Here is a 16,815-nt window from a genome sequence, read left to right as displayed (position 1 = left end):
GAGAGTGTTGATTGTCCACTTGTGATATGGTTGAATTTTAGATGTTTTTGAATTTTGTTTTATTTTTAACCATATCAGTCGGCAAAATATTGATCCATCCTTATGGCTGCTCTGCTCAACCCTAGCTTACAGTCAACAACCCTTCCTGCTCCACAATGTCCCATGGATGGTTCTACCAATCCCCATTTACACTAATCCCTAAAATCACTAATGTTATTTTCTGCCGGATCTTCGTCCAATTCCTTGTTGAAAGGGCCAATTGTCTCAGACTCTGCTGCCTCTGCTGGGAATTTGTTTCTTATTGGCACAGCTCTGTTGTCAGTGAAGTTGGTTCTCATCTTCAGTTTTACTTGAGGCTTGTTCATTATAAATCTTGTGTACATATGCTACTGAACAGATTCACTAAGTGCAATGCCTTTTCAGCTGCAGTACATTGGCTGAAAGTACGGCTCACATTATGTACATATTCACCTGTTAATAATTGAACGAGTGGGACAGAGATAAAGCAGCTCAATATTCTTAATGTGATTTGCTTAGAAGCTACTCGCTCCATATTAGGGGAGCACCTTAACAGTGTACACATGCAGTGCTAGCCATTGCTCTTTGACCCCTGTCTCCTACTAATCTCAAAGTCAGAGACTGGAGGCAATAAACAGAGAATGCCACGTTGTGTAAGCAACATTTAAACTTCTGCTTTGTGACCTGTGTTGCTGCAAAAATGGAATATTTTTGAAAACTTATGGTGCAGTACTTTAAGTGTGCTCCAGGTAGCTCACGGGCATAAAATGGGCACCTTTGAACCCAATATGTCAGATGGCCTATGGGTGCTCAATCTGTGGAAGAAGTGAGCCTCCCACCATCTTTCCCGGGTATCTGAGACAACTCCTATAAATATTAAAAATACTAATTTTAACATTTATGCCCTTGGCATGCTTGAGGATCTTTTTAAGAGATTGTCCGGCCATACCACTAGTGATAAACCCGCGTATCTAATAATCAGAAATAATTTTCATGCCCCAATATGAATTAAAGCTGGATTTCCCTATGATCTGAGTCACTGCCTTCAAGCTCACTGGCAACTTGTACAATACAGTCAGCATTTCCTGGTCGATGCCCATCAGCCTCATTCAGTAGCCTCTGCCTTTGCAATCAGCACTTTGGCAAGTGCTGTCATTATCACCCCCCCCCCCCCCCCCCCCCCCCCCCCCCCAGTGAGGTCCCCAAGTTTTGTTGATCCGGACGAGACTCCTCAATTTGTCACCGTCCTGCTGGGATAAGCCCAAATCGTTACAAACTCTTGTGAGGGAAGATGAACTGGCTCCGTCTTTATTCAACCCCCTCTTCTGGTAACAACAAGGTTTAATCTAACATGTTTCCCTTCCCTGTGGGTACCTTTTCCACACCCAATAGTTATGTTTATAAAGTAGCCAATTTAACCAGGCTTTCTTGAGTTAACACAGAATAAGTTCATTAACTACTAAAAAGGTCAGGAGAAAAATGGTAAAACACATGCATCTACACTCATTCGGATTAGAAGTGAGAATAATAAATAATATAAAGAAAAGGGTATGTGGAACAGTCCTTGACTCGTAAGGAGTAGATGCTGAAGCAAGCCGCCATTACAATTTGATTCCAGTTGAGTTGACTTCTGCTGGCAAATAGTTAATTTTTGATTCCAGTGTTCTGTAGTTTGGTACAGAAATATAAGTTCTCTTAACACCTATGATCCTGCTGTTGGCTGGACTGACTTTCACAGTCAGAGAGAGAGATTCGGGATATACCTACCAAAAAATGGCTATTTTGCAGGGGTTCTGCCAGTTGCTTCTGTTAGTGTGTCGCACACCTTCAACGTGAAAAACTTACAGCTGCTTATCCTCAAGAGCACTCACAGATACTGGGTAGCTCTCTCAGCTAGCTTTTAACCCATTCCTTGTACATTCCAAGTAGGAAACAGAATTGACTAGTCCGTCCAGGCAGTACACACAGCATTATTTAAGATGGGATGACCATTTGTCGTCAGTGGTGATGGTAATCTGTCTCTGAATGCTTTTCGAAGTGCTTTGTCTGGAAACAGTGAGGGGTTCCATTGTCCTTTAGAGAAACACCCTGCAGCAATTTTTGTCAGTGGCTGACAGCACGTTCTCAGCCCATTTTAAAATATAAAACGCAGGTCATTTTTTAAGCTGACTATTTTCGGCCATAATTCCATAGGTTTTGCCCCATCATCATGACAGTGCCTTTAGGGAGTTGGAGCATGATTTAATGGCCATGTTGTGCTTGAGTGAGAGAACGACGCAGCCATTAGATCGTGGGAGAGAACAAAATTGAGAACCACGCTGAGCGTAGATCGGTTTGCGATCTAATCGGTCCGCTCCCTTTGGCATAATCAAGATCCCGCGTGGCGAGAACCCAATAATCACCACTTAAGGCCAATTTCCAGACAATTAACTGGAGAGACTCCCTCTCTAACGGCCTCCCGTGATCTAACCGCCTTCCCAGGAGGTGGTCACGCGGGCGCTGATTACTACACCTTTTCAAAAATGGCGGAACGGCTGCAGCGGGGACCTGAGGAGGTGAGTAGCCATCTTCACTCCCCGGCAATGAGCCCGGGAGCTTTGGGGCTGCTGCCCTGGAGCTGGAGGGGTGGGGTGACGTTATGGGGACAGCTCCAACCACTGCCAGTCCGCCTAGCTAATAGGGAATTGGCAATCGTAGTTAAGTGCTCACATCTGTGTCCATGACCAACCTGAGACCTCCTGGTCCCGATCTTTTCAAGGGGTGAGGACTCTCTAGCATCCCGCCGCCCGTCTGGGCCAGTTCCTGTCTGCCGGACATGGGTGGGTCAGGGAACGGTACAGTGCTGGGTGGGGGTGGTGCCAGATGCATTCTCGCAGGGAGGGTGCCGTGCCTGGGGTGGGGCGGGGGGGGGGGGGTGTGAGGGGCCATGCCTAGGGAGCCGGTGCCAACCCACCCATGTGGCCCGGTGGAGGACATTGATCTTCTTCTTGCCGGTCCTCCTGGTGATGCTCCCCAAGCTGTGGCCACGGCCACTTACTTCCAGGTGGCGTAGGCTGCCCTTTGACTGACCCTCCAAGCCCCCTGGGAGAACAGGACATTCCGTCTGAACTCGACTGTGTCCAACAATCTGGCCAGGTCCGCATCCCTGAATTGTGGGTTGGCCTCCTCAATGGAATGGCTGCAAGCTGCGTGGGGTTTTTGCCACGGGATCAGTTTAAGTACTGCTCTCTCTTGTTAGCAGGGAGCATGGAAGACGAATGAGCCGGCAGCGTGAAGCCCATGGAGCCTTGTTAAGTGGTCCAATTAACATATCATAGATCATAGAATTTACAGTACAGAAGGAGGCCATTCGGCCCATCGAGTCTGCACCGGCCCTTGGAAAGAGCACCCTACCCAGCCCACACCTCCACCCTATCCCCATAACCCAGTAACCCCACCCAACACTAAAGGCAATTTTGGACACTAAGGGGCAATTTATCATGGCCAATCCACCTAACCTGCACATCTTTGGACTGTGGGAGGAAACCGGAGCACCCGGAGGAAACCCACGCACACACGGGGAGGACGTGCAGACTCCGCACAGACAGTGACCCAGCCGGGAACCGAACCTGGGACCCTGGAGCTGTGAAGCACTTGTGCTAACCACTATGCTACCGTGCTGCCCCGCTTGATACCGCTGGTGGCCTCATCCGGCCAAGCATTGGGAAGCTCACAGCAGTTCCCGCTCACTACCACACTTAGAAACGTTTCCATTAAACGTTTCCCTTGGTCTCTGTGGTGAACCATGCACATGTGCTAGTATTTGCACATGTGCTGAATGATCACATGTGCTGAATAATGCATCACGTGAAGACCCCTCCCTCAGACTGCCCTGCAAAATAAGTGCTTGCTTGTTTCAGATTGAGTGGTTGCTCTTTCAGGCAGGCTGGGTTCTTCTTTCTAAGGCGACACAGGGACATGTTTTAAGTACTGTAGTAAAAGGGAGAATGATTAATATTTAGTGTGAAGGCTGAGCTAAGGTGAACTGAGGGGCAACTGAAAGCAGCTACAGTTTGTCATGCAGAAATATTTAAGAGGGTGAAGAAGTCCCTCGCAACATTTCTTCGAGCATTGACACTCACCACGGCCATGACTCTCTGCACCTGCCCATGATGGCCAGCAAATCCATGGGGATACACCTGGCAGGTGAAGCTGGCCTCCTCTGGTCACAGTGTCCTGCTGTACGGTGAGTGAGATTGTTCTGCAAAATAACAAATTGAAGCCCAAGGGATTAAAGCGGCAGTGACTGCATGGATATGCAATTGGCTGTGAGACAGAAAGCAGAGAGTAGTGATGAAGGATTGCTTTTCAGAGTGGAGGGAGGTATAAAGACATGTTCTCCAGTGGTAGGTATCGTGTTCACTGCTCTTTTTGATATGTATTAATGACCGAGACTTGGGAATAAAGGCGTAATTACAGAAGTTTGCAGACATAAATCTCAGTAAACAATGAGGAGGATAGCAACAGACTGCAGGGGGCATGGATAGATTAGTGGAATAGGCAGACACATGGCATATGAAATTTAATGTGTAGAAGTGTAAAGTAATGCATTTTGACATATGAAAAGGAAGGAGATACAATCTAAACTAATTTCTAACAGTTGTAAAGAGATTGCAGGAATACAGAGATCCGGGGATTCTTATACCCAAATCTTCAAAGTTGCAAGAAAGACAATAAAAAGTAGAGAGGGTCCCTGGGCGGGATTCTCCGACCCTCCACGCAGAAATCATGCTCGGCTCGGGGGCGGAGAATTACCCAAATTAGGCTCCCATTCCGGCATACGATTCTCCGGCGACCGGATAATCGGCGGCAGTTGCACGCGCGCGATCGAGGCAGCGCCGGTTGGGGGTCGTTGAAAGTGGCCCCCGTGGCGATTCTCCGTGCTGAGCGGGCTGAGTTCCGCCGGGTCCCGCCGCCGTGGTTCACATGTGTTCCCACCCAGCGGGACCTCACCGTTCTAACTGCGGGGGCCGTCCTGGAGGGGGGGGCATCCGACTCCGGGGGGGGGGGCTCCACGGTGGCCAGGCCCACGATCGGTGGCTACCGATTGGCGGCCCCGCTCATTCCTGGGGGTGGGGGGGGGGGCTATGTTCCTCCGCGCCGGGCCCCTGTAGGGCGCCGTCATGTAGCACGGGCGCCGGCGTGAAGACGGCTGGTGTGTGCATTCGCGGATCTGTGGCTGGCCAGCGGGCTTATGTGTGGACGCACGGCAGGCCGGCATGGCTGCCACTTCGGCGTCGGGCCGCCAGGAAGGTGCGGTATCCTCAGCACCTTCAGGGGCTAGGCCGGCGCCGGCGGGATTGGCGCCGAGCCAACCGGCACCGAAGGGCCTCCTCTGGCCGGCACGAGTTGGCGCATGCGCGGGGGTGCCAGCGTGCGCTGGCGTCATCCCAGCGCATGCGCAGGGGGGTTCCTTTCCACGTCGGCCATCGCAGACTGTTACACCGACCGGTGCAGAGGGAAAGAGTGCCCCCACGGCACAGGCCCGCCCGCGGATTGGTGGGCCCCGATCGCGGGCCAGGCCACTGTGGGGGCACCCCCCCCCCCCCCCCCCCCCCGCGGGGCCAGATCCCCGGGCGCCCCCCCCCCCCCCCCCCCCCCGAGGTCTCCGCAGGCCGCCTGCAGAGCCAGGTCCTGCCGATACGGACCCGGTGTAATTTACGCTGGCGGAAACCTACCGAAAACGGGCGGCCACTTGGCCCAATGCGCTGTGATTCCCGCCACCGCCCAGAAACTGGCACCGGAGTATCTGGCAGCCGGCGTTGTGGCGGGATTCACAAAAGTCCTTTGAATTGCCGCTCTGATTTCAACTCGTGTATTGTTTCCAATTCTTTAGGAAATATTACATAGTCACAGAGGGTGCAAAGGAGATTTGTTAGAATGGATGAGGTACTTCAGTTATGTGGAGAGAGTAGAGAAGCTGGGATTGATTTTGCAGTAGAGATGGTTGAGCGGAGATTTAACAATAGCGTTGAAAATTTACAAAGAATTATACAGAATACACGGCACAGAGAACAGCCGTTTGATCCAACTGATGCATGCTGGTGTGCTTGTCCACCTCACCCCTCTTCATCAATATAACATTTCATTCCTTTCTTCCTCGTGTTTTATTTAGTTCTCTCCATATGTGTGCCATTCACCACAACTGCTGCTTGAGGCAATGAGTACCACATGCCCTGGGTAAAGGAGTTCTTGCTGAATTCTGTATTGTATTTACCGGCCTCCCCGGACAGGTGCCGGAATGTGGCGACTAGAGGCTTTTCTCAGTAACTTCATTGAAGACTCCTTGTGACAATAAGCGATTTTCATTTTGAGTTAGCAACTCTCTTCTATTTATGGTATTTGGTTTTGGTCAAACTTAAAAGCAAAAACATCTACTCATGTATAACCCTAACAAAACATTTCATGACATTAAAAACCTCTATCCGATCACATATTAATTTTCTAAAGAACCCCAACCTGTTCAGATTTTCCTGATAGGTACAGCCCAGTGTTATTCAAACTTTTTCCCGGGAATCCACTTTTACCAACCAGCTGACCTGCGGAACCCACGCAGGCTGACCTTCGAAACCCACGCCACCCGAACTTCGCAACACACCATTTTTGCTTATCTCTAATGTGACAGGCGAGCCTACTTGGTCCTCACATAGGAATTAGGAGCAGAAGAAGGCAATTCAGCCCTTTGAGCCTGCTCACAATCTCACTTGCTTTGTCATTCAACGTTATATTTCTGCTAAGGATGTCAGCTGATGATTTTAGTTCTCGCTGCATCCATTGAAAACATCAAGAGGTTTGTCCTTGAACTCGCCATGCTTAGTCTTTTAAACTTTCATTTGTCAGTACTTCCCAAAGCACGGATTGTGTGACGTCCGTGTACGTGTTGGGTGTGTGACATGCTCTCTGCCGCTGCTTCTGGTGGGCACACTCTGCCGTTTAAAAAAATTAATTTGGTCCTGGGCAGCACGCTGACACCAGGAGGAGACGGTACTGGGACAGCACGCTGACACCAGGAGGAGACGGTACTGGGACAGCACGCTGACACCAGGAGGAGACGGTACTGGGACAGTGCGCGGAGGTCAGGAGGAGACGGTACTGGGACAGCACGCTGACATCAGGAGAAGAAGGTACTGGGACAGTGCGCGGAGGTCAGGAGGAGACGGTACTGGGACAGCACGCTGACATCAGGAGGAGATGGTACTGGGACAGCACGCTGACATCAGGAGAAGAAGGTACTGGGACAGTGCGCGGAGGTCAGGAGGAGATGGTACTGGGACAGCGCGCTGACGTCAGGAGGAGATGGTACTGGGACAGTGCGCGGAGGTCAGGAGGAGATGGTACTGGGACAGCGCGCTGACGTCAGGAGGAGATGGTACTGGGACAGCGCGCTGACGTCAGGAGGGGACGGTACTGGGACAGCGCGCTGACGTCAGGAGGAGACGGTACTGGGACAGGGCGCTGACGTCAGGAGGAGATGGTACTGGGACAGCGCGCTGACGTCAGGAGGAGACGGCACTGGGACAGCGGCTGACGTCAGGAGGAGACGGTACTGGGACAGTGCGTGGAGATCAGGAGGAGATGGTACTGGGACAGCGCGCTGACGTCAGGAGGAGATGGTACTGGGACAGCACGCTCACATCAGGAGGGGACGGTACTGGGACAGTGCGCGGAGGTCAGGAGGAGATGGTACTGGGACAGCGCGCTGACGTCAGGAGGGGACGGTACTGGGACAGCGCGCTGACGTCAGGAGGAGACGGTACTGGGACAGCGTGCTGACGTCAGGAGGGGACGGTACTGGGACAGTGCGCTGACGTCAGGAGGAGACGGTACTGGGACAGCGCGCTGACGTCAGGAGGAGACGGCACTGGGACAGCGGCTGACGTCAGGAGGAGACGGTACTGGGACAGTGCGTGGAGATCAGGAGGAGATGGTACTGGGACAGTGCGCGGAGGTCAGGTGGAGATGGTACTGGGACAGCACGCTCACATCAGGAGGGGACGGTACTGGGACAGCGCGCTGACATCAGGAGGAGACGGTACTGGGACAGCGCGCTGACATCAGGAGGAGACGGTACTGGGACAGCGCGCTGACGTCAGGAGGAGATGGTACTGGGACAGTGCGCGGAGGTCAGGAGGAGATGGTACTGGGACAGCGCGCTGACGTCAGGAGGAGATGGTACTGGGACAGCGCGCTGACGTCAGGAGGGGACGGTACTGGGACAGCGCGCTGACGTCAGGAGGAGACGGTACTGGGACAGGGCGCTGACGTCAGGAGGAGACGGTACTGGGACAGCGCGCTGACGTCAGGAGGAGACGGCACTGGGACAGCGGCTGACGTCAGGAGGAGACGGTACTGGGACAGTGCGTGGAGATCAGGAGGAGATGGTACTGGGACAGCGCGCTGACGTCAGGAGGAGATGGTACTGGGACAGCACGCTCACATCAGGAGGGGACGGTACTGGGACAGTGCGCGGAGGTCAGGAGGAGATGGTACTGGGACAGCGCGTTGACGTCAGGAGGGGACGGTACTGGGACAGCGCGCTGACGTCAGGAGGAGACGGTACTGGGACAGGGCGCTGACGTCAGGAGGAGACGGTACTGGGACAGCGCGCTGACGTCAGGAGGAGACGGCACTGGGACAGCGGCTGACGTCAGGAGGTGACGGTACTGGGACAGTGCGTGGAGATCAGGAGGAGATGGTACTGGGACAGTGCGCGGAGGTCAGGTGGAGATGGTACTGGGACAGCACGCTCACATCAGGAGGGGACGGTACTGGGACAGCGCGCTGACATCAGGAGGAGACGGTACTGGGACAGCGCGCTGACATCAGGAGGAGACGGTACTGGGACAGCGCGCTGACGTCAGGAGAAGAAGGTACTGGGACAGCGTGCTGACATCAGGAGGAGAAGGTACTGGGACAGCGCGCTGACGTCAGGAGGAGACGGTACTGGGACAGCACGCTCACATCAGGAGGAGACGGTACTGGGACAGTGCGCTGACGTCAGGAGAAGAAGGTACTGGGACAGCGCGCTGACGTCAGGAGGAGACGGTACTGGGACAGCGGAGACGGTACTGGGACAGCGCGCTGACGTCAGGAGAAGAAGGTACTGGGACAGCACGCTGATGTCAGGACGAGACGGTATTGGGGCAGCGCGCTGACGTCCGGAGGGGACGGTACTGGGACAGCACGCTGATGTCAGGACGAGACGGTATTGGGGCAGCGCGCTGACGTCCGGAGTGGTCGGTGCTGGGACAACAAGCTGATGTCAGGACAAGATGGTACTGGGACTGCACGCTGACGTCAGGAGGAGCTGGTACTGCAACCAGGAGGAGGCGGTCTGCCCTGCTGGGCTCTGGGCCTGCGCACTGTCGGATCCACCTGAGGGGGCACGCATGCACGGGCGGCCAGCACTATCAACTTAAAAAATGATCGATCTAGGCAGCACGGTGGCCTAGTGGTTAGCACAACCGCCTCACGGCGCTGAGGTCCCAGGTTCGATCCCGGCTCTGGGTCACTGTCCATGTGGAGTTTGCATATTCTCCCTGTGTCTGTGTGGGTTTCACCCCCACAACCCAAAAATGTGCAGAGTAGGTGGATTGGCCACGCTAAATTGCCCCTTAATTGGAAAAAAATAATTGGGTAATCTAAATTTTTTTAAAAAAAATGATCGATGCCTGCATTTTGAGAAGCAGGACGTGGCTGTTGGGCGCTTCTCCCGCGATCAGGAACACACTGACTGATCGATCCGTGACTTTCCCGACACCCACTGTGACCCACGATGAGTGCGACCCTGAGTTTTAAAGTCCTGGGGGAGGCGATTTTCCGCTCCGCGGACCCAGAACCCAAGTTCACGACGGCACGAACAGGGCCCAGGCACAACCTATTCTGGCCCCCACAGGGGGCCAGCACGGCGCTGGAGCGGGTCACGCCACTCCAACATTGTTATGCGGCACCAAATGGGCGCCGCGCCAACCTGCGCACACGCAGTTGGGGCAGCTCAATCCTGCGCATGCATTGTTGGGCTGTGCCATCCTGCCCATGTGCGGGGAACTTCTTACGCGCGCCGGCCCCGACGCAATATGGCGTGGGTGTTCAGGGCCCGGCCGCGGCAGAATGTAGGCCTGGAGGGGAGAGGCCAGCCCGCTGATTGGTGGGCCCAGATCGCAGGCCTGACCCCTTTGGAGGCCCCCCCCCGGTGAAGGAGCCCTCCTCCACTCCCCACAGGCCACCCCCTGAGCGTTCCCGCAGAGATCCCGCCGGCAGCGATCGGGGTGGACGGTGCTGGTGGGACCCTGTCGTGTTGGTTCGGCCGCTCGGTCCATCCGGTCTGGAGAATCACCGCAAACGGCGAGCGGCTCTGGAGAATCGCCGCTCGCCGTTTGCGGTGATTCTCCGAGCGACCCGGCGCAATTTGCGCGCTGCTGGTTTCGGGGGTGTGGGAGAATCGCGTGCGGGGGTTGAGGTGGCGTGATGCGATTCATGCGGCGCTCCGGCGATTCTCCCACCCTGCGGGTGGGTGGGGGCGGGGAGAATACGACCCCTGGTGTAGCCTATACGTTCTGGCACCATCCTTTTAAACCTAAAGGATTTTACCGGGCGGCACTGTCGCACAGTTGTTGGCACTGTTGCTTCACAGCAGCAGGGTCCCAGGTTCGATTCTCGCTTGGGTCACTGTCTGTGCGGAGTCTGCACGTTCTCCCTGTGTCTGTGTGGATTTCCTCCAGGAGCTCTGCTTTCCTCCCACAAGTCCCGAAAGATGTGCTATTCAGTAAATTGGACATTCTAAATTCTCCCTCAGTGTACCCGAACAGGCGCCTGAGTGTGACGACTGGTGGTGGATTTCACAGTACCTTTATTGAAGTGTTAATGTAAGCCTACTTATGATAATAATAAAGATTATTATCATTAAATCTCTTTTACAACTCCTCCAGTACACCTAGATCCTTTTTAGTATAGAGACAAAAATATCATAGATCATAATAGGAGAACTGCGCATTGCACTCAGTATGGTTCTGCACAAGCTTAGAAACCTCTCTGCTTTTCAATTCTGTCTGCCTAGAAATAAACCCCAGTGTTTTGTTGGCTTTCTTGTGACCTTGTTAGACTGCGCTCTACTTTTAGTGTTTTGTGTATTGTGAAGGGTTTGATGGAGTAAATAAGAAGAAACTGTTTCCACTAGCAGGATGATTGGTAAGGACACAGATTTAAGATAATCACAAAAAGAACCACAAGGAAGATAAGGAGAAATATTTTTATGCAGCAAGTTTGTAGCTCAAATGTATTGCCTGCTACATGGTGAAAGCAGCTTCAATAGTAACTTTCAAAAGGGTATTGGATAGATACTTGAAAAGGAAAAAAAAATTGCTTGGCTAAAGAGCAAAGTGGGACTAATTGAATAGCTCAAAGATCTGGCACGGGACTGAATGACCTTCCAATCTATTGTATGATCATATGATTTGAACATAAAAGGGAGTGTGAGGTGTTTTGAGAGTGTGGCAGCCATAGTCAACTAGTTAATGGAAAATGTGAGGTAAAGGTTGCAATAGTACTGAGGGTACAATATGAGTAGGAGAGGACGATACATCAGCAACCTCTCACTGGAGATGGAGGTGTTACCCAGAGATTTTCCCATCCTCCTTAGGACAGCAGAATATTCCTCTCACTGACCATCACCTGCACCAGGACGTCCAATGCTGCACTCTCTAGACCCATTGCAGTCAGGCCACTGCTTGCAAATGTTTTCCTGTCTTTTTCCTGTTGTCTGCAACCAGGGTGGACCTTGTCTTGTTATGCTCTTGGCGTAGCATAAGCTGCTTCCTTGATGTTCACTCTGACAAAGGAAGGTTCAGACGTGGAGATAACTTCAACACGTTTATTGATCTATTTACAATTCTACTCGGATTTGCCTCTACTGTTAATCCTTCTATAGCTACTCAGACTGACGAACCAGTCTGCTACAATCCATGTGGTGGGCGTGATGTTGAATCAACCCTGTGTCTCTACTCACTGACTGTCTCCACTGGAAAGAGGCTGAGGATGTGTGCTGTGTCCTTTATATATGTGTTGGTGTAATGTCCCCCTGTGGTAGTGTCACCTCTGAGTGTATCGTGAATGCCCATTGGTCGTGTCCTATCTTACTGACCTATTGGTTGAGTGTCTGTGTTTCATGTCTCTGGTGCTCCCTCTAGTGTCTAGCTAGTCTATGTGTATTTACATTAACCCCTTGTGTATCTACAGTGATGCATATCACCACAGACCACACCTGTAAGAAGAGCTTGTTGCCTTTAAGTGGCACCAGTGAAGCCACATTCCTGCCCTCTATGCACTAGCATTAGCTGCACTCCTTTAAAAAATGATTTTCCAAGGGCAGCACGGTGGCCTAGTGGTGAGCACAACCGCCTCACGGCGCTGAGGTCCCAGGTTCGATCCCGGCTCTGGGTCACTGTCCGTGTGGAGTTTGCACATTCTCCCCGTGTCTGCGTGGGTTTCGCCCCCACAACCCAAAGATGTGCAGGTTAGGTGGATTGGTCACGCTAAATTGCCCCTTAATTGGAAAAAATAATTGGGTAATCTAAATTTTAAAAAAAAAATGATTTTCCAATTAAGGGGCAATTTAGCTTGGCCCATCCACCTCGCCTGCACATCTTTGGGTTTTGGGAGTGAGGCCTACACAAATACTGGGAGAAAGTGCAAACTCCACAAGGACAGTGACCCGGGGCTGAGATCGAAAAAGGATCCTCAGCGCCGTGAAGCAGCAATACTAACCACTGTGCCACCTTGCTGCCCGTAGTCGCTGTACCCCTGACTCTACATATTGAGCTGGCCATGCAAATTCCACATGTCCCCTTAATTTTCATGCATCCAGGTGAATGGGTGTATTCAGTGCATGCCATGTATGCCAGTTTGCAGGCAATTAAATTCTTAGGTCATGTTGGAGAGGTACGTTTCCTAGGAATACAGAAATTCCTACATTTAAAAAGAGCAAGGTTCATCTGGTTTGCCTTCTACCATCCTTGTACTAGCATGATACACTGATAATGGAGCTGTTGATTAATCACAGCAATCACTCTTTATCAATTAGTCTACACCAGACCCAGATATGTCAGGACTAAAGTACTCCCAGTGGCGGAGAGCTTCCTTCAGCAGTTTAGATGCAATAGCTCCATCTTGTGAACTAAAAGTGACATAAGACACAGCAGCCCAGAAATTGTATCCTATTTTTGTGAACCTTAACTCCTGTCGAGCCACAGGAACAAACGGACGGGAACCTTGTTTAAATATCTCACATAATGTTCTGCACCTCCAACAATGGCACCTGTCCTTACGTGCTACACTGGACTTTTAACCTAAGTTATAAGCTCCATTCCTGTTATGGAACCCAACCTGCAACTCTGCAAGCAGTCTCAACAATTTTTTTTTAATAAGTAATTTTTATTGAAATTCTTTACAGAAAATATAACAACAAACAATGAAAAGCAACAATAAAACACCATAGTAACTGTAACACCCCCAAGACCATATCAACACATGTATCTCACCCCCCCCCCCCACCCCACCAAACCCAGTAAACAACAAGAGAACTTAAAAATAAATTAAAATTAAATAAACATAGTCAACCCCCCCCCCCCAAAGCCCTCCTCCCCCCCACCAACCTCCCCCCCCGGGTTGCTGCTGCTGCTGACCCAGTACCCTATCGCTGAGCCAGAAAGTCGAGGAAAGGTTGCCACTGCCTAAAGAACCCTTGTACCGATCCTCTCAGGGCAAATTTGACCTTCTCCAGTTTGATAAATCCCGCCATGTCATTGATCCAGGTCTCCACGCTTGGGGGTCTCGCATCCTTCCACTGTAGCAAGATCCTCCGCCGGGCTACTAGGGACGCAAAGGCCAGCACACCGGCCTCTTTCGCCTCCTGCACTCCTGGCTCCACCCCAACCCCAAAAATCGCGAGTCCCCAGCCTGGCTTGACCCTGGATCCTACCACCCTCGACACCCCCTTCCAGAACTCCTCCAGTGCCGGGCATGCCCAGAACATATGGGCATGGTTCGCTGGACTCGCCGAACACCTGACACACCTCTCTTCGCCCCCAAAGAACCTACTCATCCTAGACCCGGACATGTGGGCCCAGTGCAGCACCTTGAATTGGATGAGGCTAAGCCGCGCACATGAGGAGGAAGAGTTAACCCTCTCCAGGGCATCAGCCCATGTCCCATCTGCGATCTGTTCCTCCAGTTCCCCTCCCAATTAGCCTTTAGCTTCTCTACTGAAAATCGCTTATTGTCACGAGTAGGCTTCAATGAAGTTACTGTGAAACGCCCCCTAGTCGCCACATTCCGGCGCCTGTCCAGGGAGGCTGGTACGGGAATCGAACCGTGCTGCTGGCCTGCTTTAAAAGCCAGCGATTTAGCCTGGTGAGCTAAACCAGCCCTCCTCCACCTCCTGCATTATCTTGTAGATATCAGGTATCTTCCCATCACCAACCCAGACCCCCGAAAGCACCCTGTCACTCACCCCCATCGCGGGAAGCAAAGGGAATCCCTCCACCTGCCGCCTAGCAAATGCCTTTACCTGCAGATACCTGAACATGTTCCCCAAGGGGAGCCCAAATTTCTCCTCCAACTCCCCCAGGTTCGCAAACCTCCCATCAATGAACAGGTCCCTCAGCTGTCTGATGGCCGCACTGTGCCAACCCTGGAACCCCCCATCAATGTTCCCCGGGACGAACCGATGGTTCCCCCTTAACGGAGCCTCCATCGAGCCCCCCAGTTCCCCCCTATGTCACCTGCACTGCCCCCAAATCTTGAGGGTAGCCGCCACCACCCAACTCGTGGTATACCTCGTAGGAGGGAGCGGCCACGGCGCCGTTACCAGGGCCCCCAGGCTTGTGCCTCCACAGGACGCCCTCTCCATCCATTTCCATGCTGCCCCCTCCCCTCCATCACCCACTTGCGCACCATTGACACATTGGCCGCCCAATAATACCCCGAGAGATTGGATAACGCCAGCCCCCCACCATCTCTACCCCGCTCCAAGAAGACCCTCTTCACCCTCGGGGTCCCATGAGCCCAAACAAAGCTCATGATGCTGCTAGTCACCCTCCTAAAAAAGGCCCTATGGATAAAGATGGGCAAACACTGAAAAAGGAACAAGAACCTCGGGAGAACAGTCCTTTTGACGGACTGCACTCTACCCGCCAGCGATAGTGGCACCATGTCCCACCTTTTGAATTCCTCCTCCATCTGCTCCACAAGCCTGGTAAAATTAAGCTTATGGAGAGTCCCCAACTCCTCGCCACCTGCACCCCCAGGTATCTGAAACTCTTCACTGCCCTCTTAAACGGGAGCCTCCCAATTCCCTCCTCCTGATCACCCGGGTGTACTACAAATACCTCACTCTTGCCCAGATTCAACTTATAGCCCGAGAAGCTCCCAAACTCAGCCAACAGCTCCATCACCCCCGGCATTCCCCCCTCTGGGTCCGCCACGTAAACAGCAGGTCGTTCGCATACTGCGATGCCCTATGTTCCTCCCCACCCCGCACCAGGCCCCTCCACCTCCCCGACTCCCTCAGCGCCAAAGCCAGAGGTTCTATGGCCAGTGCAAAAAGCAAGGGGGACAGGGGGCACCCCTGCCTGGTCCCACGGTAGAGCCTGAAGTACTCTGATCTCCTTCCATAAGCAGTCTCAACAATATATACAAATCATACGTAGAAGAACAGGGTAGAGAAATGGAACATTAAAATGGTTCATGGGAACTAGGTCATATAATAATCTTTATTGTCACAAGTAGGCTTACACTAACACTGCAATGAAGTTACTGTGAAATGCCCCTAGTTGCCACATTCCGGCACCTGTTCGGGTACACTGAGGGAGAAATCAAACTGTCCAAATTACCTCACAGCATATCTTTGGGGACTTGTGGGAAGAAACCGGAGCACCTGAAGGAAACCCACACAGACGCGGGGAGAACGTGCAGACTCTGCACAGACTGTGACCCAAGCCGAAAAATCGAACCTGGGACCCTGGAGCTGTGAAGTAACAATGTTACCCACTGTGCTGCCATATATCCAGTTGTTGCCAAAGAGACTAAAACTCATTTTCCCTGTCTGTTGTGTAGGACCTGTATGAGATGACTTGATTAACTTAAAGCCAGATCCTAACATGCCTTTGACCAAATGACATTTTAACTAATAATGTCCATGATTTATTTCAGTGGTATTGTCATAGCTACTATGGGAAAAGAGGACCACACAGGTCTAATTTATTAGCGTATCACACCCACACTGCTTTTTACCCTTCGGGGAACAGTGGGGGTGGGGGGTGGGGGGAGGGGGGATGCGGAGTGGTAGAAGGATTTTTGTGCTGATTATCAGCCCATTGAACCGCATTGAATGCTCCTTCCATTGCCAATCAGTCCTGGCACTGGACTCGAATCTGGAACTTCTGGTCCAGTGATAGGGATACCACCATTGTGCCTCAAGGCCTCCTACAAGTTCAATAGGAAATGATATTCTCCAATTTGGGCAACTGTGGGTGGGGGATTTCGGTCGGATTTACTGTATATATGGTCATGCTGTGCTGAGCTGCTGATGCCAGCTGTTCCTCTCCATCACCAGCCTTGATTCCACGTCAATCACAATGTTGTCCTCCAGTTTGAATGGCATCAGGTTCGTGGGTGAACTAAGGTTTTCTGCAGTTCAAGACTCGATCGATCACAGGAGCTGTGATCATCCAGAATCTCGGGATATGCTTGCTTCAAATTCTA

The 16,815-nt window shown here is 52.2% G+C and overlaps 1 long non-coding RNA gene across 1 annotated transcript in view; it reads left to right on the top strand.

The window, feature by feature from the left end:
- The first annotated feature begins 4,091 nt into the window (after positions 1 to 4,091).
- The window catches only part of LOC119972924, a 152,437-nt gene continuing 139,713 nt past the window's right edge, over positions 4,092 to 16,815 (top strand). Inside the window, exon 1 of the long non-coding RNA XR_005462174.1 lies at positions 4,092 to 4,243. This is a non-coding gene — a long non-coding RNA (uncharacterized LOC119972924). The remainder of the gene's footprint in view (positions 4,244 to 16,815) is intronic.

This window comes from Scyliorhinus canicula, chromosome 10 (assembly GCF_902713615.1).
Source record: "Scyliorhinus canicula chromosome 10, sScyCan1.1, whole genome shotgun sequence".
NCBI classification, from domain to species: Eukaryota; Metazoa; Chordata; class Chondrichthyes; order Carcharhiniformes; family Scyliorhinidae; genus Scyliorhinus; species Scyliorhinus canicula.
The sequence above is the reverse complement of the archived record's forward strand: the minus strand, read 5'-3'. Positions and strand labels throughout refer to the sequence as shown.